The sequence below is a fragment of the Agelaius tricolor genome, unplaced genomic scaffold, assembly GCF_023055355.1.
Source record: "Agelaius tricolor isolate 1412-34295 unplaced genomic scaffold, bAgeTri1.0.p SCAF_26, whole genome shotgun sequence".
Lineage (NCBI taxonomy): Eukaryota > Metazoa > Chordata > Aves > Passeriformes > Icteridae > Agelaius > Agelaius tricolor.
Genome location: NW_027269286.1, coordinates 10,298,927 through 10,325,168, shown reverse-complemented (window position 1 = coordinate 10,325,168; position 26,242 = coordinate 10,298,927).

Genomic DNA, 26,242 nt, shown 5'->3' with positions numbered 1-26,242 from the left:
TTCAACAGACACACAGAATGGATGGCATATCTGAAGCTGCTTCTACAATGCGTTTTAATGTTTCTGACCTCCTCCAGTCTAATTGGAAAACAGTGCATAAGTAGTGCCTGATTTACCCTTTTTATAGACTTTTAAAATCATGCACTGCATGTGATTTTAGGACAAGAGGGAGGGTGGGCTGTAATTTTTACGTATACTTTCTAAATATAAATGTAGTGCTTCAGATATACTCTGAGCTGGTGCTAATGAAAATCTGTGGCAGATTTTGCCAAGTATTATTCATACTGTATTCTGTGATAGATTATACAAGGCATGAGAAATTTCTTCAGGCACTTCCACTAACACTTATAAAACCTAGCAAATGCCACAAATCCTTCCTGTTTTAGTTATATGCTCCAGATAATGCTGGCTTTCTACTAGTCTTGGTGTGTAAAAACACTACATTTCTAAAATATTTTCATTTACAGACTGCTCTCTCTCTCTCTTTTTGACTCTCAATTTCTCTATGAAACCCATAAAAAATATTCTACTGCTTCATGGTGAAGGCAGCATCTCATCTAATTTTCCTTGTCTAAAAGTTAGGCATCAAGACTAAGGTAGTCATTAAGGCTGTAGTCTTCAGCTGAGAAATAGTGAGCGAGAGAGAGTGATTCATCCTACAAGTTTTGGACAGCTATTTCAGGATAGCATGAAATTTCCTCTGGGAGTGACTACTTATTTCCTTCACTGACTACATATGGTGCTGCTCACTCAGCTTCAAAAAAGGTAATGTTAGGTGCAGTGGGTCCTTTCTGTGGATGCATTCCCTAGGCTGCTATATGAAGACTTTGGAACATGAGTTTCTGTGGAATAAATCTTGATTCATGTGTAACTGACAATATTTAAATGAAGGAGGTTAAGCCACTGGTGATGTAAAGATATTTAATTTTAGATATTCATATTACAGCAGTATTTGGAGAATGTCTTGTGTTTGCTGTGAAAAATCAAATTTCTCTCTTATAAGGATATCTAGAAAATTGTGTAAATAGGACAAGGTCCACCTTCAGAGTGAATCTCCTTAAGACTAACTGTTGTCAGCTATTTTAAGCTATATCAAGTCAATATTACATTAAAAAATACTTGGAAGTATGGCCCCTTAAAAAACACCCTCAGCCTCTTGTATGACATTTTTAAACAAAAGTTTCCACTCTGCAGAAACTCTGTATCCTAACAGAACTCTAAATCATGGTAACAATATGGAATTTATGGGTTGTGTAAAATTATTTTTTCAGTGTTTTTTTATAGTTTTTGCTCAGGTTAATTTTCAAAACAGTGTAAAAGATTAGTAAGCATTAAAGAACCAAACCTGTACAAAGATTTAATAGCGGTAAAATTAGTTTAAAAACATGGCTGTTTAGATACAAATATAAATAAATATATATAGCAGTGTCTGAGTTAGCTCAGCCAATGATAGCAACTTAGAATCATAGAATCAAAGAATCAGAGAATATACTGGGTTGGAAGGAGCCGTCATGTTCAGCAAGTCTGGCCCAGAGCAGGACTGCTAAAAGTTACATCCTGTGGAAAAATAGACTCATGATTTTCAAAATAGTATTTATTTTCAATTGGCTCGTATGTGTCTTTCTAAAACATTTTTGAGTATATGAAAATGCAAAATAGTGGTTGATTATTTCTAAACATTGTTTTCTGTTGATTTTTATACAATTGTTAAAATAAGTGCATAGAAGATTATGAATGTGATTAAAAGGTAGATTTTATGGGAATAAAATGCTTATTTCAGCTTGAAAGCCTTGTTTTGTTTGTAATCTGCTTTTAAATTTCTTGTGCTTGGCCTAATTATATGACACTGAATATTTGGTATTTCCCAACATTTTGTAACATTTAAAGTCAAAATATTCTTGTTATTCACTTAACAGATATTATGATAACCAAAAGAGAGGCAAATCAGGCAGTATAGAATTACTGTCCCTGGTGTGAGATGTGACCCAGAGAGAATTTGAAAAATGGTACAAAAAAAAATGTTTCTCATGCCCTTCCCTGTTCCTGGAATTAACTCACTTTACCCAGGAAATCCCTGAGCAAGTTCCATTAGTATGGCTTGAATGTATGGTTCTGCAGTGAGCTACACCAAGTGATACACTGGGCACTGTCTCACATGAATAAGCTAATTTCTTTACTTCTGAAGTCCATCTTTCTTCCTAAACACATCATAAATCCTTTCATAGACTGGTCAGCCTTCCTTCTGAATTCTGGGTATGGATTCATGCATTCAGTTCTGTCGTACAAGGTCCAGCATGTACTGGACTACTAAATATTGAGTAATTTCTTCTGGTTAAATTTGTAAAAAAACATATCTACTCTTTTCCTCATGGTAACAGGGAAATAATTAAAATAAATGTAAAAGATAAATCAAAAGATAATGATGATTCTGATAACTGTTGGTTTTCTCAAAAAAAAATATTATTTGTGTTATAGAAATATATAAGATAAATGTACATAAAACAGAAAATCACTAACTGGGAGTCCATGAAAATGTGGTTGGGTACTAGACAGATTGTTGTTCTGTGCTTGATATTATTGTTCTGTGCACCTAAATAATGCAGGGAGGTAGTTGAGTCAGCCCCAAAAAGGAAGACAAATAAATATATTTTTCTCTGTTATTACTTATTACCATTGTAATATATTATGTACAAATTCCCATAGGTTGTGTAACAATGAAACTAGAAACTAGAGAGGAAGAAGACTTAGTCCCATCTGAGCAATGATCTCTCTGACAGGCAAAAAAGAAATACAAGTGAAAAATTTGGAAGTTGTTTCTGATTTTTTTAGTAGAGGAAGAAGCAAACTATATATTTACAGAGCCAGAGTAGAAGCCAAGTCATAGAAGACAAGGAACTGTTTCTCCTAATAGTTTCTCTATAGCTGTAAGAAACTATTTTCTTGTGTGCTGTAGCAAACAACAAGGACTTCAGATACTTTATATTTATCCCAGAATGTCTGTTCAAGGCAAAATATCTTGTTTAATTTACTTTTTGGCTGGAAAAAAAGAAGGAAAATGTGTTCTGCTAGTAGTGTTAGAAAATACAATGAAATTTATCAGCTGAACTACCTAGGAAAGATGCAATTTGAGATCCCTTCGAACAAAAAAAACTACAGAAACACTGGTGTCTTGGTAACATTGTATTCTATGACTAGTTAGAATTAGGTTTATACCCTAACTGTTCTCCTGACAAATCCTTGGACATTGCCCTCAGGCAAGTTACTCCACTGCTGGGATATTTTCTCAAGAAGTATTTTCTATTTGAGAAAATCAGGTGGCATTCTGTGAGTTCTCATGATTTCTTGAAATTTGCAGATAAAAAGGTCTCTAAAGTTCAGAGCATACATTTTGGACAATTATGTGCTTCACATACAGGGGATATTATGTTCTCCATCATATTTTGGGCCATTGAAAATGTTCCTTCAGCATTAGATAATATCATCTGATGGGCAATTTGTGTACATGTCTTGCCTGTCAAATCTCTTTCCTTAACTATATACTTGAATGTGAGTAAGTAATGAATAATAGATGTAATGCCATTCAAAATCTGTCATGATGTCCTGGTGCTCTCATTTATATCCTACTGATCCTGATGTCTCTCCCTGACTCACAGCTTCTATTTTGCTGAAAAAATACATCATTTTAATAAAGGGAAGAAGGGAAGAGGAAGTGTCTTGCATAAATCCTTGCTTCATTCCTTCTGTTTTATTGATAGGGCTAAGTTCTACTGTAAAAGTTACCATTTTGTTGCTTACTAAAAAATTGCATTATCTTTCCAGAGGCAAAATACTCCCTATCATGTTTCTGCAGAACAGTTCTGTTCTATTCTAACACTTGTCCATATTATGGAAGCACTTATAGCTACTGTTAAGGGCTTCAAGGCATAAAAGATGTATTCTGTGACCTCTGGTATGCATATGTAAAGATGCATGAGCTATAGCATGAATGCGTTCTGCAAGGGCAGATAAGCAAGTCACTGTTACAAGGGATATGGATTCTCACTGCAGAGCCTGCTGAGGTGGCTGGTGCAATGCAAGGGGACAGGGACATGGCCTTCTGGCCTTCTCAACACCTTTTTCCCAACCTGTAGGATTGAAATAGGACAAATACGGAAATTAGAAAAAAAATTTGAAAAATGGAAACCAGCTATGCCTAAGGACCAAGGATTGCTTGCAGTTATGTTACAGAAAAATCAGAAAAAGAAACAGAAAGAGAAAAATCAAACAAGACCACTTATTTCTGTTTCTTCCCCTTCTTTCTGCCTACACCAAACTAATAATCAAGGATCTCTTTTTTTTTTTTTTTCCTTCATTTAAACTGTCTATAATAAGCTTACTATTCTGGTCCTACAACATTAACATTTCACTAGTAATATTAAGTGTCAAAAAATTATTTTGCATATCTCAGCAAAATATGTCTTCTGTTTGAGACATGGGAAAGTTCATAGGGTCAGGCTGGACACTTTCTCTGTATTTTCTTTACATGCTGAAAAGGATTCTCTTCCCTTATTTAACATTATAGACATAATTCTGCTGCATCACAAATTTTTTACTGAATCTGAGTTTTCTAGGCATAAACTGCAGTAATTAATGAAATCATGGGCTTTTACCAACTTTCTTTTCCTTGTGGCAACTCCTTTGGTTTTTAATGTGCATGTGATCTTCCTCTCCTTATGCTCTTTTTTTCTCTCTTCTTGCTGCCCCACTACCTGCTACCCTGACCCATCCCTTTACCACCTACAATCTCTCACCTTCAGCATAACAGCTGCTTGCCAGTCTTCTCAAAGAAAGAAAAATTAGCCAGAAATTAACATCTCTTAGTTCTTATATTGGACATCCAGCACCACTTTAAATAACATTTATAATTATTTATCCCCTGGTATCCCCCAGCCTGTTCCTGTTACAGCATATCCTTTGATCGCAGGGAAAATTTTGATTGAAAGTGTGTGCTTCAGCAAGCTTAGTTTAAGTTCATTTAAAACTAAATGTGTTTAGGATCCCCTCTGGGAAGCCTGTGACCTCAGTGTATTCTAAGCAAACTTGATTCCTGGTCTCACCCTCTGTACTGTGGCACACAGATTTGCACACAAAAGCTAACTGCAGAAGTCATGCTGGCAGAGAAATAAACTTCTCAGTTTCCTCTTCACCATTCTAAATGAAAGCTCTGTTTTCTTTAGCCTGAAGTGTCTTTGGCTCCTCATTCAAGCTAGGAGACTCAAAACTACGCTTGAATAGCAGCACCTTTAGTGCAGGCTGCTTTGGGAACCAATAAACCAATTTCCCCTGCCCTTGATTGGTCTCTTGAGGAGCTCAGCATGTTCCCAGCCATTTTCAGATGCCAAAACTGTCATGACAAAGGCAATTAATATGGTAACAAGAGAGTTAGCATCCAAAACACTGTTTCCTGAGGGGCTTGTCACATAAGCTGCTGAAAACGTTAGAAACAGTTACAATCTGCATTTCTTTCCCCAAATGCAAATTTCTACGCAACCTTGTAATTGCCCACATCTTGTATACTTGCAGTCAGACAAAGATCAAAAGCCTGATTGAGTCAGATGCAGAAAAAATTACTCTTTGTAGTAACTCAGACCAGTAAAGGCTGCCTTGGTGAAGGAATAAAAGCAATGAGCAAAACAACCTGGCAATGGAAATACGGGTAGCTCCCAAATGAGTATTTTATCTGTATGTTACTGGGAGATGTGCAGCCAAACTGGATGTCTACACACAGCTCAGACATAACCAAGGAGTGCCTGATTATCATATCATGGTGACTGTTGGCTTTTCTATTATGCTGTGGTGTAAATAGTAGTTAAATACATTGGTTCAGCTTCTCAGCTGCGCCCATACATACTGGACACAGGTGGTAAGACATTAAGGACCTATTATTGTATAGCAGTCCTGGGGCTGATTCCAGACCTAATTTTGTGAGTCTAATTCCAAAGGACTATTATGCTCTAAGAGCTCACTGTAACACAGCAGCATTCTGAACTATGCTGCTATAATCCAATCAGTATTGCAAAAGAAATGGCATATTTCCATTTCATATTCCTTCTCCTCAAGAGAATCTTCATCTGCTTTGTTAAATTGACTTTATAGCCCATTTATGATACTAAAGCAGCAAAAAGAGTGAGATCAAGAATCTGGCTCATTTCTGTGCCTAACTTAATTGTGTGCCTTAATGAAAACATAATTATATAAGTAATATTTATTTTCATGATGCTGGATAAAATAGATTCACCTATGAATCCACTTAGGTCTCTGATACTTTAACAATTAGATGTTTTTGAGTTTTTTTGAAAAAGTATTTTTATTACTTTCTTGGGGTAAAGTGGAGCTATTATGGCCCCTTGGGTAACTCTGTAATTACACTGCCTTAGAACACCATTGTGTGAAGATTTTCCAGCCTACCATTAAATCCTTCTATGAAAAGAATGGATTATGTATGTAATAGACTATGTAATGACTCTAACCCTTCCTGACTATCTGCTCCAAAAAAAACAAAAAAAAAAAAGAAAGCCAGATACTAAATCAAATTTTCTATCTTATTTGCGATTCTCCCAATCTGAACATTAAGGAAGACTTGATGCCTTCCCTCCAAATCTGCCATGCTCCTAAGCATATTACTGCCCAGGTGTCACATTTTTAAAAGAAGGACATTTTTATAGCCAGTAAGATGAAGGAGAAATTTTACAAAAGTTCTATGCAGTCAAAGCATTGGTAACAGAAAAATGGACTCATAGCAAAATTATTCCTGATGAAAACATGTCATGGTCTAAGAGGCTATGGGATAGCAATTCTTCCTATGATCTGACCACTGCTGACACCAGCTTCACTCTGAATGACACTGTGAACCTGTGGAACTGTTCTGGTGCACGTTGCTGGGTTGAAGACTTGGTGCTCCTTTCTTACAAAGAGAAAAGATGGGTCTTTAGCCCCCATTAGAAGTACTTGGAAACAGAGACACCTCCTCTAACTACAATTGCAACCAATAAAATTTTGATTCCTCTCACTTAATTAGGACATTAATTTAATGTAACTGGAATCTGTAGACTCTGTAATGGATCAGTAGGAAAAGAATAAGCCCTTTCTCTGAGTGCTTTGTCATATGTTTCTTTTCCTTGTAATCTGTACATTTACTCATGTACAGGTTTCAAGGAAGGAAAAAAACTAAATTTACACCAAAAAATAGAAGTCATGGTATATTCCATGACTACCTGATCTAGGCAAATAACAGGGGAGGATGACAGAGGGTACCATGGTACATCTTATTCTGTATTGCAGCACATACAGATGCCTTCAGAAGGTATCCATTCAGCTCATCCAGGATTTGAGGTTTATGCCAGTGTTTGTTGCTTGTGTATTATACAGGTTCAGTGGCATGTAGGGCACTTGAGCAGAACCTTTGCTAACAAAAGTACACGCACCTTGCAATTTAGAAGTCCCTTTCTCTCTCCACTTTTCTCATCTAAGTCCTGATGCTGTATGCTGCAAAACTAAGCTTTTTATTGAAAAACATTAAATTCTTTGTTTGTGTGCAAAGGGTGACAGCAATCTATGACTCACTCAACCAATAATTAATGGACTTCAACTGAAATGGTTATGTAGAGAATGTTGTTCATGCAAATGATATTGGCTAATTCCATTTTTTTCCCTTCCACTTAATTAAGAAACACAGCTCCTTCATCTTTTTATGCAAAATCAGAGTCATGGATGCATGTGATTGTATTTCAAAACAAGAGGAGCAATCTATTAGCTTTGATTTGCTTTTATGGCCTTATCAGCACACTGTTGCCTTAAAGCTCTAGCAGTTTCCCAGCACCTGCTCAGAACAGAGCTGACAAGTGGGGGAAACATAGCAATTTTCAGGTTCCCACTAAACTGAATACTCTCCCATGGAAATTTCTTTACCAGAATGGCCAGACAGATCATCCCAGCACCTGCCAGTGTTGGCTGGGCATTCATTTTGGATGGGGTGGGGCATTATTACCAAAACCCTCCTTGATTTTCATCTGGGGTTTCCACCTGAGAAATTGCACTTATAAACCTATGTGCAGCAGAACTAAAATGCATATATGACATTAGCTGGTGTGGAGCCATCACAATAACTTACTACATATACTCACATTGAGTCAGAACATCAATTTCCAGAAAAGCAGACTGAGAAATAAAGCCAAACTTACTATTACTGCAGATGTACAGGGATGTTTTACCTCTGTTTTCCTCAGTTTGTGTACCACAGCTCTCCACAGTGGGAAGATTTACCTCATCAAACATAAATGTCTACAAGTCAGACATTTATATGTGACCTAGTCAGTGTGGACTGCCTGTATAGTCAATGGTGAAAAGAAGATGGCCTGAAAGGGTGATTAATTCTATTCTAAAGCAGCCATTTGGAATAGGGCAGATGAATTGCATCCTAAAACTGCTTGTTTCTCTCCATTGACTATAAAGGGAGTATACAGTGATTAACTTGGATGTAGATGTCTGAAGTTAAGTGAGATGAATACTATCCTAAGTGACTTGAAGAGTATTTCTCCCCAATCCTGTTGTGAAAGAATCTGTGCTTGGTTTATGTCATCAGTCCCCAGCAGAATCAAAATCAGACACATCAGAGATAGACGGATAACAGGATCCATGTCACAAGCAAACAACAAGTAGTCCTTGCTTTTATTACTAGATGGTGATATTTTGGTATGCTTTTCTAGGAGGAAATATTTTCAATTTCTGTGAATATTAATTACAAAAAAAACAACTCCAAGCCCCAAAAATGCCTCTAGAATAATATAATTCCAGTGAAAAAGTCTGTTGAGTAGCTGGTGCTTTAATTGTGCTAGCAAGAAAGCTTTGAATTACACAATTGTATTAACTTGTTATCCATCAAAAAGATAAAAGAGCACACAGTAAAATGCATTCTTTATAAAACAGTTTTTAATTTGCATTTAATCACTTGTCAGGTATTACACTCAGGGAGAGTCAGGAGAAAACAGAGGAAGACTCTTACTTCTACAATGCCACTTATTTTCACTGTAATATAATTCAAATTCAAATGCAGAGATCCAGCTATATGTGTTCAACTTCTAAAATTCAAGTATAAAAAAATTAAGAAATAGTAACTTAGTATTATCACACATTCACCTGATGTGTTCTTCTTTTATGCTTAAAAGAAGTCAGAAAGAACTAAATACTTCCAAATTTAGTAGTGAATTGATGTTTCATTAGTATATAAATATATAAATATATTTACTTTGTGAAGGGCTGATAAGGAAAGGAATTTCCTAGGTCAACATTAATTATGTTACAGTATTATTGAGATATTCTTGGTCTATGGTCGCAAGTAAAGGTCTGACTAAAAGACGAAACAAACCACTGTTTAAGATATATATTTTTTAATTGCTGTTGTCTAAGATTAAGAGATTGCAGGGTTTCTGTTTTGCCTCTTTTTAGAAACTGCTGTGACTGGTAATAGACAGCATAGCTTAAGACTGTGATAAAATGTAGATTTACCATACAGTCCTGAACCTCACGCTTCTGCCCTAAATACAGAAATTCTCCCATCAACCTTTAGAATGAAGCATGACTGTTAGAAATTTAGAATTAATCTAGGCATGCAGAGTCAGGCACAGTGGCTCTGAAGTGAGGGAGAAAGAATTGGGAATCAGACATAATAAATCATGCACTATATTTACTTTGCAGAATGCAGGTACAGGATAGATGGTTCTCCAATGCTGTTGCAGACACTGCTGACACATTAACTGATGCTGGGACTTTGCATACTCATATTCAGAAGGAATGACTTGCTGACGGTGGCTAAGGAAAAAACTATAAAAAATACTTGTATGTATTGGATTGCTGCAACTTTTTACACAATGTAAAAGACTCTCATCCTTGAAAAATAACAAAGGCATAGATGTTGTGCTGGTGGGATGCCAGAGACAACTTCCGTGCAAGATGCAGTACGATCTGCAGGCAGAGCATGTGTACAGCAAGGTGCTGGGATTGCTGATACTCCATCTAGTCAGCCTCACAGTGCAACTAAAGCAGGAGCACTGCAGTAGATCGAAGAAGCTGAAACTTCAGAAAGGCTCTGCAAACCTTAAACCAATGTCCAATTCATTGCTGCACCTAAGACAAGTGCTCTGATGACCCAGTTCCTTTTCCAGTGTCGTAAAATGATCAAGCTGCTCTAGAGGCATACCCAACAGTCACCAGACTTTCTTTTTCAATTGAAAAACTATTAAATTTTCTGAGGAAATTTTATTTCATGGAAAACAAATATCATTTTACTGGAAAAGTGTAAGAAACTGTATTTTGGAGACTTCACTAGGGTTATTTGGAGAGTGGAGCCCATATTAAATGAACATTTGTCCATTGTAGGAGAAAGACATGGCAGTATGGTCAGTATTGTCAAGAAACTGGCTCTAAAAAGATCTATGATCATTGCTTTCATCCCAGACCAACTGCAGAAAATTGAGCAGATGTGGAATACCAAATGACCGGGTCAGAAATATGGGAATAATGTTGACTAGTTTTCAAATACATGTTTTTCAAATTCAAGCTATTTAAATCACATGTGGGATATATATTCATGGTTGAAAGAAAAGCAGATGAACTTGTCATAGCTGGTAGACATCCATTTGCCATTTCATCATAGTTAGGACAATTACACCTTCCAAATTAATAGCTGCTAAAACTGTCCCTAAGATAATGGTGAATGGTAGTGAGATATGTGCACAGCATGTCTTTGAACAAGAGGGTGGAATTCCAACCTAATACATATACAGGTCAATACTGTTAAATATAGTTAAACATAGGTACCGTTAAACCCAGTTACTGTTAATCATGGCACAGATGATTCTAGTGAGACACCACAAGTCCTACATTTGGTGATAAAGAATAAACTCTAGATTAGAAACCTGGAATCAATACTTCTGAAAACTGAAAAAGAAAGAGAGAAGAGAGAGGCAGAAAAATTGTTTTGTAAACAAATGGACAATATTCCAATAAAGACAAAATACATATTTTTTGGTCTTTTTTTTGTCAAGTGAAAGATGCTCAAACAGTTGTACCTTAAGTCAAAAAGCAGGGAATCGTGCTTAGCCATTCTGCCTTTCTGATTTTGTTTCTCACAGGACCAATCAATTCAAGAAAGCAGAGGTTTTAAATTGTCAAGACCCACAGTGTTAACAATAGCTTATTCAAGCCGTTTGAGAAAAATCTTGGTAAGATGTCATTGTAAGTGTTGGGAGTACACTTGAAAAATCTGATTATTGTAGAGGCATTATATATATCCAAATCAAATGGTGCTGCAAAACCTCCAATTTTCTCCTGAGATAATGGATGGCTTATTGCAGCCAGCTTTAATGTAAGGTGTCACTTCAAGTATTGTGTCTTATGAAACACTTCAGTTATTTAATAGGCTGCTCTGTGAAAACAGAGGCAAAGATATATGCCCTCTTGATTTCTAGTCTCTCTTATCATCTCATTACTTGTTTTCAAACTTCCAGGAAAAAAAAAAAAAAGCCCAGAAGAGAATTATTAACAGATGTTGATGTTTGGTTTGAGGGGGATGGGGCAAATTTAACTACATTAACTAAGATGCAGTAAGTACTAGGAATCATAAATTTCATCTAATAGGGTGTATGTGATTACATCATAAGCTTCCAGATACCTGTCTCTGCCTCCTATGCTCATCCTTTTCTTGGACAGTGGGTACATATTGGCTTGCAAACCCCTCCAGCTAGACTTTTTTCTGTTGCTCCTTTTAGGCTTTCAGGAGGTATTTTTGCATTGAAGTGTTCCCTTATGTTATCTTAGTCATTATCTCACAGGACAACTGAAGGCAGCAATGTAAAAACTGCCTGAGAAATTGAAGATGACACAGTTGCACATTAAAACAAATGATGGAATTTTTCTTGAAAATTATTCTACATAGCAAAACAATCGAGTAGCATGTGCTTTATTACACATTTGTCTGTCAGAATAGTTTAACTTATATCCAAGATAATGTTCCTGCAAGTATTCACACAGTTAGACAGAGAAAACAAAGCTTAGGAACCACTCCTGACAACTTTAGTCCATGGTAGGAGTAGGAGAGGTAGATATTATTTTTAAAATGGAAAAAAATTCTCCTTGCCTTCAAGAAGAGCTTTATCAAACTAATAATTGAAAAAAAAAAAACAAAAACAAAACCTGACTATGAACTTACCAGTGTTCCTGCTCAAGAATGGGTAGGTGGCATGTTTTTAACTCTACTTCTCTATTACTTTGTGTTTGCTGTCTTTTGTAATGTTCCCATAGGCAATGTAAGGAATAGAGTCTGAATGAGACTTCTGTAATGTGACTGTGAAATGGCTAGAAAATCTCATTGAAAGACAAGCTGTTGCTCTCCAATGTTCAGTAGTGAAACAAAATATCTCTGCTAGACTCTGTAGGGCTTTTTGCCCAGTCCATTATTAACTTAGTTCCAAAAAGATAAGACCGAGAGGGTCCAGGATGCTAATGTTCAATTCTGTCAAAGGCTACTGAAGAATAGAAAGGCATAAAGTAATAGTTCCGTGTTGTTCAAAGAGCAGTGCATGCCTGTGAGCAATACAGTAAGTAACCTTCTTACATTTGAAAATGAATGTAAAATAAGCACGATATGTATTAGGAAGAGCATTCTAATGGTGACAATACAGACCAGTGGTAGCATATGTTGTCCATGAAGGTCTTTGTCAAAAATGTTGAGGATCATATTACAAATCTGTCCAGAATGCTATGGATATACTCAATCCTACATTGGAACAGATGGATAGATTATGTGAATTTTCAAGATCTTTGACAGGCAAATTTTCTGGGATTCTATAATGACTTTAGTTAATGACAGCTTCCGAACTGGTCAGCTGGTGGATATCACATCACCTGCAGGTGGAAGGAAAGGACAAAAGCTCCCTGCCTGAGAAAAGGAGGGGCTCAAACTGGACTCAATATCTAGGAGCCATCAACCAGTTAGGGGTGCTTCAGGATCCAAGAGTTTTACCTCTATGAGGTAAAAGAGCTATGATGTTGGTGTTGGACTTGGTCTATCCTATGAATCAATGAATCATGTTCCCTGAGCTTTAGTTTTGCTCAGAACAAAAAAAAAAAAAAATTGCCAAACACCAAAAAAAAAAAAAAAAAGTAAATATTTGTCATATAATGAACAATAATAAGTGAGAGAGATGCACAGTGTTAGAATATGAATTAACATCTACACAATTTATTTGCTTTCACTGGAAAGGCCATAATTTGAAAGACAGGTAAACTTCTTGTTTATGCTGCTGTTGCCTTTGAACTGTACAGGAGTGTAAAGCAAGTTCCCACTTCTTGAGGATAATTGCTACAAATGGGATTTGCTCATGCACAGCCTTCAGTGATTTTTACAAGTGGTTCTTCCAAAGTCCCAGTGTCACAAAGAGATGGGTATTGTAAAGGATTACACTTTTGCCCCATGTGCTGCTATAAGTCAGAGCGTTCCGTATAGCCAAGACACAGAGGATACAGCTCAGAAAGAACAGTGACATTGTAAATTTGAAAAGTATCCATGCTTATATAATATAACACTGTCATTTCCTATTTTAAAACCTTTAGAGTATATTTCTTCTGAATTATCAGAGTCCTAAATTATTTGAACCAGGAGGTAGACATACATTCCAAACTGACTACATTTTTTTTCCTGTATGGAAAAACAACAATAACAACATCACCACAATGAATTGGTTGACAAGTAACATGTTCAGAGAGCCTGAAGTGACCTATCAAAGGTTAGCAGGTTCATGACAGAGATGAGAGAATAGGATGGGGCAAAATTCACTCAGTTTTTCCTCATCAGCCCTCAGTAAATCCCCTTGCTCTCCCTGCTGCTCTAACAAATGACTTCTGAGGTACAGACACTGGTCTGAGGTGTTTATACAATCTCTGATCCCTATAAAGCAGTAAGGTACTCCTACTGCTTTTGGGCTTTGTAGTAAGCTTCAATTTCCCATTTAACCCTGGTTGAAACTATTTTGGTTATTGCATCTTAATACCAATAAATTAGAACCAATAAAGAGAATTTAGTCTTTTATCAGACAAAACGAACCTATGGAGACTTCTACCTCAGGCTATCAAGGTAGTTATGGAGGCTGAACTTTTAAAGACCAGTATAGTTTAATGACATCTGAAACCTTCATAGCTGAGCAATTTAATATGTAAAAGCAACCTCATTTCCTGTCACAGGACTGCAGCAGATCACCTAATGTGTCAGGAAGGATTTTCTATTTGCACATCATCCTTCACTCAATTAGGCAGATATATCACAGGATATTTTCACTATTTTAATCTTAGACTGATACATAAAACTGTGTTCATCTTTGTAGTGGAGGCTCACTTTTTCCCAGTTCAGTGTTCTGCTGTTGAAATTCAGCACTTCTGTGTTCCATTCATCAACACAAAATTTGACTATAGACAGTTCACTAGAAACAATAAGAAAGTTTCATTCACAAGAAACCATCATCTAGCCAACTTTCACCTCTTGCCTTATTTTTTTTCCTAGAACTTCTTATTATGTGAATTCTTTAGTAAGTATTCACCAGTAGAGGCTGGTGACTGAAATGAACAGAAGTTCTACTCTTATGAGGGAAATCATTGAACATGCATATCTCAAGTTCGGGGAACACATTATTGAGGTAGCTCTTAAGTAATATAGATCAAAAGAGCTACCAAGTGTGCTAGTTTATCTTTATACTACTTTTTTCTTATGGGAAAGAGTACTCAGATTATCCTCTTGTCAACATGTTTGCTTTGGCACTAAATTGAATGATAGTTAAAGAAATAGTTAGTAATTCTTGAGCTCTTTGGCTGTGAAAATGGAAGCTGAAAGAACTTTTTAAAAGGTTTTGTGGTTTATATCTTTGAGAAAAAAAGGATTAGAATGCTGGACAGTTTCATAGTGATGTCTGATTTTTTGAATTCAATTTATTAATTGCCTGCTTGAGATAATTAAAGCATTTGTGCTCAAAATAATTGGTGTCATTGAAAATAAAGGATTTAACCTTCGCAGTAGATTCAATCTGTCTGCTCCAATTCATTCTGGTGAAGACAAGAGGAATCATGGTGTGTGGTTTTTCTTTTTTCTCTCTCTTAAGATTGCTAATAATTAGTTTAAACATTCAACAGATCAGCTGGGTAATGGACGTGCATAGTCCCTCATTGTTCTGCTTTATGTGGCAAGACTAGAAGTAACACTGTCTTTGAGGATAGGGGTAGTTGTGGTACTGCATTGCAAGAGAATGAAAATGAGAGATGATTTTTATAATCTGATCACATTTTTGTTAAACTTGAATGTTATAGATTTAAAATTCAGCCAAGTTTTGTCTTTTTAGAACTTGGTTCCACAGAACATGAGATGGGAAGAAAATAAAGAAAGGTGGACCAGCAATCTGAAGATCAGTCTGGAGGGGTCTTTTGAGAATCAGTTGTAAGTGTTTGCATGTCACAGAAGGGTTGAGGTTGGAAGGGACTTCCAGAAATCATCTGCTCCAGCTGGACAGATGTATCCATTGTGTTACAGAACAGCCGGTACAGTAGATGCCCTACAAAGATTTTACTCATGGATGACTCATGGATGAAAGCCTAGAACCTGATATTAGGCATTTGCAGTCCCTGAGGGAATATTTAGCCCTTGGAAAAAAAAAAAAAAAAAGAATTTGTCTAGTATTAAGCAATGGAAACAGTACGGAGGGAAATTTTCAGATCTCATGGTTATCTTGCCTGAGGATTTGGCTGGATGACAATTTCCTTTTTCTTTCTCTTCTTTTTACTTTTTTTTTTTAAGAAATACTGAAGTCCACCCTTTCCAAGATGTATGCAGTATCTTATCTAGTAGAGGAAGATAAGCAGTAAGGGGATGAGAAGCCTTCTTTTACACATGGAACATATTAGAGCAATTATGTAAAGTTTTGTGTCAGGACTGTTTATTCAGAAGCAGGAAGACTGTTCCAGTTCCTTTTAATGTCTGAAGATGACTCAAATATCTCTAAAAGTGATAGAATTTTTGCAAAAAGCATTATAAAATGCCAAAAAAATGAAAAATAACATTTTCTCCACCTTCTGATATTCTTTCACCATAGAAAAAAATCAAAATTGTTAAAAATTCATTGGGCATTCATCAGAGGTTCATTAGAAAAACATCTGCTGAAATTATTGTCTCTGAAATTCCTGATATCTCATTTGGGGGTTCTGGTTTCCACATGTTTTCTTTAGGATTGTTTATGCCTTTTGTATGGAATAGGAATTCAAAATAGCTAATGATCTGACATTTGATTTGCTACAACTAAATGCTAAGACTTTTTATACCACTAAATGTTTACATTCCGCTTTTGAAAAATTCACATTACATGGGACCTGAATATAAGCAGAGAACAGCCAACAGTCCAGACAATTTTTCCTTCATAAAAATAAGATGACTTAACATAAAAACTCCAAGTTGCCTCTAGGTGAAGCTGGGGCTTTCCAAGGCCTGTGTTGTAGAGAGAGGCATTTGGTGGTACTATCTTTGAACCTCTGCTTTGTCACCTGTCCCCTCTCCAGTTAGGTCACACCCTTCTCTGGGCCTGTATCTTCAATGAGTCAACAAGTACATTAGGACCTGGGTCTCTGATGAAGATTCTCAGTGAGAGGAAAAATGCTTTCTTGATCTTTGCACAGTAAATCAAGAAAGGTTCTGATGTGGTCCTGAGGAAGTCTCTCAGCACTGGTGATGCCACACCTCAAATCCTGCATCGGGTTTTGGGCCTCCCACTGCAACAAGGACTTTGAGGTGCTGAAGCATGTCTAGAGAAGGGTGATGAAGCTGGTGAAGGGTCTGGAGAATAACTCTTATGAAAAGTAGCCGAGGGGCTGGGAGTGTTTAGCCCAGAGAAAAGGAGGCTCGGGGGGAACCATCCTGCTCTCTAAACCAGCCTGAAGTAAGGGAATAGCAGGTCAGGGTTGGTCTTTTCTCCAAGGAAATCAGTGACAGGAGGAGAGGAAATGACCTCAAGATGCACTAGATTGCATTTAGATTGCATTTAGATTGGATACTAGGGAAAAATTTTTCACTGAAAACTTTGTCAAACATTGGAACAGGTTGCTCATGGAAGTGGTGGAAGAAGTTCTCAAAACGTGGGAGTGTGGCACTTGTTACAGGTGTGCTGGGTAACGGAGGAATTTGACAATCTTAGAGGTATCTCCCAGTCTTAATGATTCCATGATAAAACTTGTGCTAACATAGCATATATGTAAGAAAAACCTCCTTCAGTGAAGAGCGTATCCCCATCTTTTTACAGTGAAACACACCTCCCATATCCTTTTACTCTATAATGAATAATCATGCAGTTGCACCAGCAGTCTTTAGGGAATACTGTATTGTCATCCTTCATTTTGGAAGTACTTATTAGCCTTGTATCTTAACTATAGCAGACCATAATTAGTCCAACCTCTGGGACTTCTATTTGCAAACAAACCTAGAAGATCCCGATGGACACATAAGCATTCTCCCTTTGCTTCCTGACAATTAGGAAGGGCTTTTATCTCCTTAGATGGGACAGTCTTTATTTTGATCCCTCAAGTTCCCTCTATCAGGAACAGATAACAGCTCAGCTGAGATGCTTGTGCTATTGTCTCCCTCAGTCTCTATCATTGCTTTTAACAGTTACTGCAGCTGAGTGATAGCAAGCAGCTGTCAGTGCAGTTTCCAAGTATTAAAGATTCAAAATAAAGGTTGCATTGACAAGTCTGAAAGAAATTTAAAAAAATAAAAAAGAGGAAAATAAATAAAATAAAACTCATAGGAAGGAGAAGTGTGAGAAAGGAAGGGACATGCAAAGGCAAAGGGAGAAAGAGAGGGAAAGAGAGAGGAAGGAAAGAACATTTCTGAGTATCTCAGTGTGAAGATAAATGTTTGCAAGATTTCACAGACTATGACTTGGAAGTATCAGTCATGAGCGTTCATTTAAGCTGTGTGTCTATCTCCATATGAGGACACATGCATGTTGTCATGTAGAACCCAGGGCAATATCGCATTTTCTAGAAAATCTACTGTAAGAGGAAACACACATAAGAAAGAGAATAAATGGGTTTAAATTACATTGGGGGTTCGAAGGGAATAGGTCATGAACTCAATTTAGTCTTACAAATGCAAAAAAAAAATACTTTTCAGAGCTTCATTTATCCTCTGAATTCATGAGATCTGCCCAGACTCATTAGACTGAAGCAGTAGAACAGGAGTTAGGTGATATGTCACAATTCTTTCAACAAGACGATGGTACAAGCCAAGTAAAGCAGGTAGAAATACATTATTTAAAGTGAAGGAATTATCCTCTTTGCCTATTGCTTAGCATAATATAGATTTTAAAAAACCTTTTAAAGCTTATATGTCTTCAAAGCCAGTTCTCACTAATCTCTATCAATGTCAGCTCCCATTCAAAAAAATTATGCTGTTCATATTCAAATTCATGTATATACAAATTCACATATATACATATGTATATGCACATACACGTTTAGACATATACATATGTATGCATACACAAAATTGCACAGTGACCCATCCCACCCACCTGCATCTTTGATAAAAATTTGGTAGTATAATATTTGTATTATTGTTAAGGATTCTTCTCTTCAAGATCCATTTTAAGGATACATTTCTTCATCTTTGCTGAAGGCTTTCAATTTTCCTTTAAACAACATCTTTAAGGGACTAAGATGATAGAATAATAGGAAAAGAAAATGTGTCTTTCTCCTTTTTCAGAAGTTAATTCATACCCACGGGATGTGCCAGATTTTAATGCTACAAAATTAAGTCCTCTTATGCTCTGTATGTGCACTACATTTGCAATCTTCGCACCAAGTGTGTGAAGTGTCTGCCTGAGAAGCTTAATTGTGCCCAAGAATGACTAGCACTGGGGACAAGAGAGTACTTGAGCCTCAGAGAGCTTCTTGGAATCTGGGATTTTAACATCATCATGATGGTATCTCCAAGAGAAAGAGCTGTTATTTTCAAATCAGAAGAAATGGCTGGATTATCTACATTTCCATTTCCACACAAAACTGTAATTCTTAAGCATTCCTTGCCACCTTAATCTCATTTGAGCATTTGAGATCCTCTAATAATTATTTGGTTTCTTTGAGAATGTGTTGTATACAATTCTCTCCTGATTATTATAGATTTTTTGCAGTCACACGACATGGTGGAGTGTGGCATTCCTGTGGCATCTCTAAAAGGAACATCCTGCATAGATTTTTGTGCTACTACAGCAAGAGCAAAAGGCCTTTCACTATCTTAATATTTCATTAAGCCCTAGATAATGGGCAGTGTTAAACACACAGAACTGGACTCTGCACATGGTACATTTGTTTACTCCAAAGAGTACCATGCTGATTTATGCCAAGGACAGGGTTAGTTTTTTGCAATAGATGGGAGGGGCTGTGGCCAAGATCCAGATATTATTTGATATCACCTCAAGCCCCTGTCAGGAGGGGGGAAGGGACTCTGGCTTCTGAGAAGACTGTGGATTCCTGTCCAGAAAAAAATATGGCTGCTGTTGTCTTGTGGATTGGGCAGGATTGGGCTTGATGAGTATTTTGCATGTAAATCACCCTCTCTTTTGCACACTTTTGCTATCATTGCTATCATGCTATCACTAATATCATTGCTGTTACTGTGTGTTTTCTTATCTCATTACTGTTTCCAGTAAATTACTCTTATTTCAACCCATAATCTCTGCCTTTTGTGCCCAATTCTCCTCCCTGGCCACCCAAGAGGGGCCAGGGATGGGGTAGGGTCTACAACAGTGGGGAAGGCAGAAAGTGAGCAGCAGTGAGGTTTGATTAGTCTGAGTGGGAGAATTCAATTTGGGAAGACCATCCCTAAACCATGACCTAAACCTTCATAGCCAAAATAGATCACATGAAAAGAAGTCTTACACCAGGCCAAGCCCAAATTCAAACTGGAAAGAAATGACACTGATGAAAATTGAAATAAAGACAAGGTGTTTTGAATTTTTTACCTTTGCAGATTAGATTGAATTAAAATTACTATGTGGATGTAAAAGAATGCATTTCAATCTCAGGTCATTGTCCCAATGCTGGGACTGCCATAATACTCTGCTTTCAATCTGTAAACATCACTCAATTTTATTTTGAGTTGCTAGAGGGAAATATTACACCAATTTCTCAGATTTTAACAGGTTTTTGTCATTTAACATCCAATTAGAGTAAAAATATTAGTGTCAGAAGATAGTACTTATGAACAGCTATGGTATTTTCAGCCATGTCTATTGATAATCATAGTATTTGCTGTGAAAGAACCAAGCAAATATACTCAGGTGTATGAAAGTACATGTGTACATATATCTGACTTTGCACTGCCCAGAGAATACCTAGCACAAGTCCTCATCAGGAAAAACAGACATATTTGAGAAGACTGAGTGAAAATTCAATGTTATGGAAAAGAACATTGATATCTCTGATGATAAAAGCTCCGTCACAACAAAGCACCATATTCCAGCATGATCAATATTAGGAAAATTTTGTTTAAAGGAACACTTTCAGAGAAAAAGTAAATATGGCTTTTTCAAAAATTGCCAAATTTTTTCTAGACAGCTGTATAGAACTATATGCTAATAATCTATGTATATCTGATTCAGACTGTTACATGTTGATAATATTTAGTGACATTAATAATGGTGACATACTATCAATGCAAATTTCTTGCCTTTTTGTCTTCACATATGTCATATATGAATATTTCTTTATTTTATTTTTTTCCCTTTTTTTTTTTTTTTTTGGTTAAGTCAGGCAAAAAATATTTTAACTGTAGGAACAGAAAACAGGATTAAATAGGTGGCCAGAACAATCTCTAAGTAAAGAAAAAGGAATCTGGAGGAACTCAGAACCTTCCAGGTTTCACTGTAAAAACTAACTGTATCACTGTTCCTAAATAAAAGGAGACATAGCTGAATCTTTGGTTCAGAGAGGAAACAATGACTGCCATCCTCCTTCCTTATTCTAATTCAGCTCTTCTGGCTATTTTCAGGAAGGTATGGCATTCTGCTCCTTCCGTCCTTTCCCTTCCCCTCACAGGGATTTATGTGTGATTTTACTGTCTCCACAGTTCTCTGTCGCCATGAAGAGCAGACTGGCAATTAATCCATATTAGAAGTCAGTAGAAAACTATAGATCACTTTGGTACAAAGGACTCTTTAAAGAATACTGAAAGCCCTGTCATTGCCTGAAACCTAAGACGGGGCACCGTTGTCAGAAGTGTTAGAGGTAAGCAGCTCCACAGACAGGGCCGAAATGCACAGTCATGATTTAGGGCTTTAGAAATTTAAATCTACTGCTTGCATATGTATATTAGTAGTTATTCATGTGGCTGTGTATACATGATGGTTACATGTGTGGAGAAAGTCCTCTCACAGGTTCTATAAATTATTTTCTTTCAGATGGTATCATGCTCTTATCTGACAACCACACTTTAAATGGGGCATCAAAAATTCCTATTCTGTTAGGAAAGCAGTTTACTTTTGATATGCATATGTCTGTAGAAGTACTGATCTGATTACCACACCTATTGCCATTTTTCATGCATACTTCCTTGTGGTAGATAGGCATCCTTGCCAGGCTAAACAGGCATGTGACACATCCTAAAGAGACATGCCATTAGTGTCTTCTGCCATTGCACTAAACTAGGGTTTAACTGGTGCAGAAAGGGTCCTGCCAACCTGCAACCACAAGCTGAATTTCATCTATTAATTACTCAATTTATCTCTATCTTCAATTATGAACTTTGATGTGTATAATCTACAGGAAACCAAACAAAACAAACCCCAGGAATACCTAACCAAGATCTGAAAAGGCTTTGTTTGGCAAAAGTGTTAATTATACAATTAAGTTCATAACACAAAGAGGATTTTAGCTCAGGAAACTCTCTCTCCATATCTGCTCTGTTTCTGTGTGGTTTATTTTCTGTGGAGGTTATGAGAAGGCATATTTTCAGAGGACAGTACTTTAAAATGTGACAACAGTGTGTATTGTTGTGAGTCATATAAAAAGGAATTACACATTTATTCTCTCTGACATCTCTTGTAAAAAGCTGAGTCCTGTATTTTTACTTCTCTAAATTTGCACTTTCATTTTTGTGCTTCCAAATACACTGGTATGTATGGTGCAAATCAGAGATTTTGCAGCTTGAATGATCTAATTTAGAGTTGCCATCAAGCACCTTGCAGATTTTCTTGTGACCACCGAAATGGAAGCATAAAGGAAGATCATTCTTTCAAAAATTCATTCCCAATATATATGCCATCAAGAAATACTAGGTGGAGGGGAAAAAATAAGGACTACAAAATAAAATACAAGGAAAGGTGCAGTATAGATCTGTAAAACACACCAACATATTATGAATATTTTTGTTTTGTAATTATTTATTTCTTTGCACTTCAGCTTTTCCTTTCTCTGAAAAGTAACCTCAGCCCACATCACTCTGAAAGCTAGTGCTTTATCACAGTCTCTGATAAAGTTCTATGCAAGCTTTTGTGGACTTTTGGTCTCAGAATATTGTGCCAAATAATAGTGCTCAATTGAAAAAAGCATGAAACAAGAATTTGTATCTCAGCTGTAATATATTGTAGTAATAATTAGTTATGGGGTGCTGGCACACTGTGTTTGAGAAGACTTTACACTTATAATTTGTTTTTAAATGAAAAAGTAGGAATTGATTCAAATAATCAAAACAAAATGTTATTGCACAGAATATATATGTATTTATGTATTACAGATCTTGCTGAAAGGTCTAGAAATTCCTTTCAGGACATAGTACTTGTATCAGTGATGGGGTGTTTTGTCCTTTCTGCTGCTTATTGTTTCTTCTTTTTCCTTGGCTTTGATTCTGAGGACAGCATGCTCTTTTCATCTTGCTAGAAATATGGTTCTGCATAAATCTCTCAGGAGATCTCACTCTACCCAAGCAATTTTATAGCAAAAAAAGAAATGCTTCCTTATGTCTGTATAATTTCAGTTGTGTAAATCAGTGCATTGACCTAAAAGCCATCCTGACTTTACTGTGGATCCACCTTGTTTGCAAAGTTTGGCTTTGAATTATAATAGCTGTAGTATCTTTTGCTTCTATGATATGCACCAGTAGATTGCATTTTTCAGTAAGTGTTTGAAAAACATAAAGGTTTTATTTTTCCAGTACAGAAGCAGTTTTCAAGGGGAGAAAACAAAATAAATACAAAGGAGAAAGGAAAAAATAAAATTAAAAAATTGTGAAGAAGAGTGAAATCTGAGACTTCTTAAATAATTCCATGGTGACCTGAATGAAGAAAATGGTATCTGGTTTGTAAGTATCAAGCAGAATTGCCATTAAGATGAGAAGAAGCCAGCTAAAGCATAAAATCTGGCTATAAAGCTTCCCATAAACTACAGAAATGACAAAATAAAATATCTGTATATGCTAATTATATGGTGTAGACCTAGTTTTGCATTTCCATAAATCTTTCTCTTGAATTGTTATATTGGCTAGTAATTAAGAGACTTATGACAAATTACTTGATTTATATTCTCAGCCAGGTCTGGACCTTACTATGTACTGATTTCAGCAGGGAAGCTTTAAGAGACACACAGGAGTACGCCATACTTTACTGAATGAAACTGCAAAGTTGTTTTTGTGCTGCCAGATGCTTCTGGAGTGTCCATGGATTTTATGAGGATATATGAACCTTTCAGTTGTGGAAGAATTTTGTTTTAAAACAAAGGCTTATAGTCTTGGACAGAGAGCAAGATTGTGCCATCACATACCTAGATATACCTATAATACATTAAGAGTATTATTTTTTTTTTTAGTCTCAAATTAAATCACATATGATATGTATAAAATTCAAATTCCATTAGATCTCCAGGAAGAAGTCACTGCCTGTGAATCCAGCTCTTGAATCTAATTTATTTTTAGCAAGTTATACAAAATCAAAGACATGCATGGAATTTTTTGTGGACAAATTTTTTTGTAGGTTTGCATAAACTTTATTTGTTTGTTGTGGAGAATATATAGGATAATCATTCCAAAGATGACACAAACAGGGTGAAAACTTTATTTATAAACTGTTAACAAAATATTCTTTCCAAACAAACAGAGGAAAAACACTTTGCATCTCATCAGTTACTGGTTTGGTGTTTTTTGGTTGTGTGTACTTCTTTTTGATACTTCTTTGGTTGTTTGAATTTTTATTTTTTAAAGTTGGCTAATTAATTTTGACTACATCAATTAAGTGTATATTTTGAAATCTTTATCTCTATGAGGTGTTAAAAATTGCTAAGAGGTTAGCAGCATAGGTCAAAATACTCCTCTTTTAGCTTTTCTAAGGTAATCAGTTTCTAGATCTTATACAATATTAAGCATTACAGCTAGTCTAAGAAGTGTTTAGAAGTGTCAGTCACAAAAGAGAACAAAAATCCTTAGACAACTGATAATTTTGCTCTATACCCAGGTTCTTTGCCATTAAAAGTAAATAATGAATTCTTCACTCTGAGCTATATAATACATTTTTCTAAGGAAACCAGAGCTTAGACAATAATTACTGGAGGATTTGAAGGACATTTAAGAATGATATGTAGTGGTACCTGCTACAAAGAGAAGAATATTACCCAAACAGTATGAATGTAAGTGCTCTGTTCACAGACAAGGAGGGTAGCTTTAATTCTATTTTAAGAGTTACACAAATGTGTTTCAGACATCATAATTATTGACACAGGTTGGAAGGATGCAAAAGAGAAAAAAATGTATGGATTAATAATCTCTCATGGTCACAGGTGTCCAAAATTACTTTTCCTGTTCAGAAAAAATAAAAAATTTAAAAATTTAAACCAAAAAACCAATAGAGAGAGAGAGAGAGAGAGAGGCATGACAGGTTAAATATGAACAAGTCACACTTCAGCATAGAGCTTCTAGCAAGGAACTGAGGGTGAACCCTAGAAAAACTCCCATCCAAGTACTGTAAATACTGCTTTGCAGCAGTGAAATCTTAGTATTTTTCTTCCATTTAACTGCTCCAGTGGGTAAAAGATGCCTTGTACCAATTTTTATCTTTTCACTCCCCATCTCCCTCCCCTGCCTTTTTTTTTTAATTTCTCTACCTAAGATTTCCAGGGGGAATGGTGTCTATAAATTAAACTAACTGGCCACAGTGTTATATGATTATTGTCTAAGTGGAACAGATTTATCATCTTCAGTTTTTCATTTCCTGTTCCAAGATTTCTGTTAAATACGTATTACTCATGAATGACAAAAGGACTAACAACAAGAGAGGCTATTTCCCAGGGGGAGTAGGTACATTTGGAGTGTGTTTATTATCTAGCTAATGCTCTTCACCAATAACTGATTGCACATTCTATTAGATTTTGTGCTCTGCTTTCTAAAAACTGTATATATTACTAAGTGGGGTTACATGTGTTAATCCACTGAGACCAATGAAAACTACTGTCTCTCTTAACACTTCAGAACATTGTAATTCTTCACCCAAGTCTCTCATTGCCTCTCCTATCCCGGTCTCATGCTACTGTGTTGGCTTGGAGGAGAATGCCAAGTAGAAGTGTCCAGAAGTACAGCTCCCTGTGTTGTAAATGTAAATTAGAGATCCGTGGAGAATTTCAGCTCTCATAAAAACTCACTTTAAGGCACCCTGGGCTGAATTAATCGTTATTAGTGCATTGCAGTCTGCTTTAATTAATATAGTCCATTAACATATAATAAAAAATCAGAAATGTAATTGAAAATTGTCAAAAGAATCTGACTGATAATAAAATATCTTTGCCCAGGTGATAGTTTCTGTTTTAAACACAGAAGAAAAACATTTTTAAACACATAAGAAAAACATTCAATATCACCTACATAACATATGCTTTCATCTGAAAGGATCCCTAGGTGAACACTGCACACAGTTACCACTAAACTTCCTACTCTTTCTGGCTCCCTTCCTCTGGGTTGTAGAAGCTGCTCTGCAATTTTTGAACAGAAAATAAGAACCCTTCTGTCCTTGACTATCTGATATTTTTCTTTTCTTTTCTTTAATTTGCTCATTCTGAAATACAAATAGCATAATTTGACATCACTGCAACAACATGGGAGCACTCTATGTGTAAACACTATGTGTAAACACCGTGTTTGGCT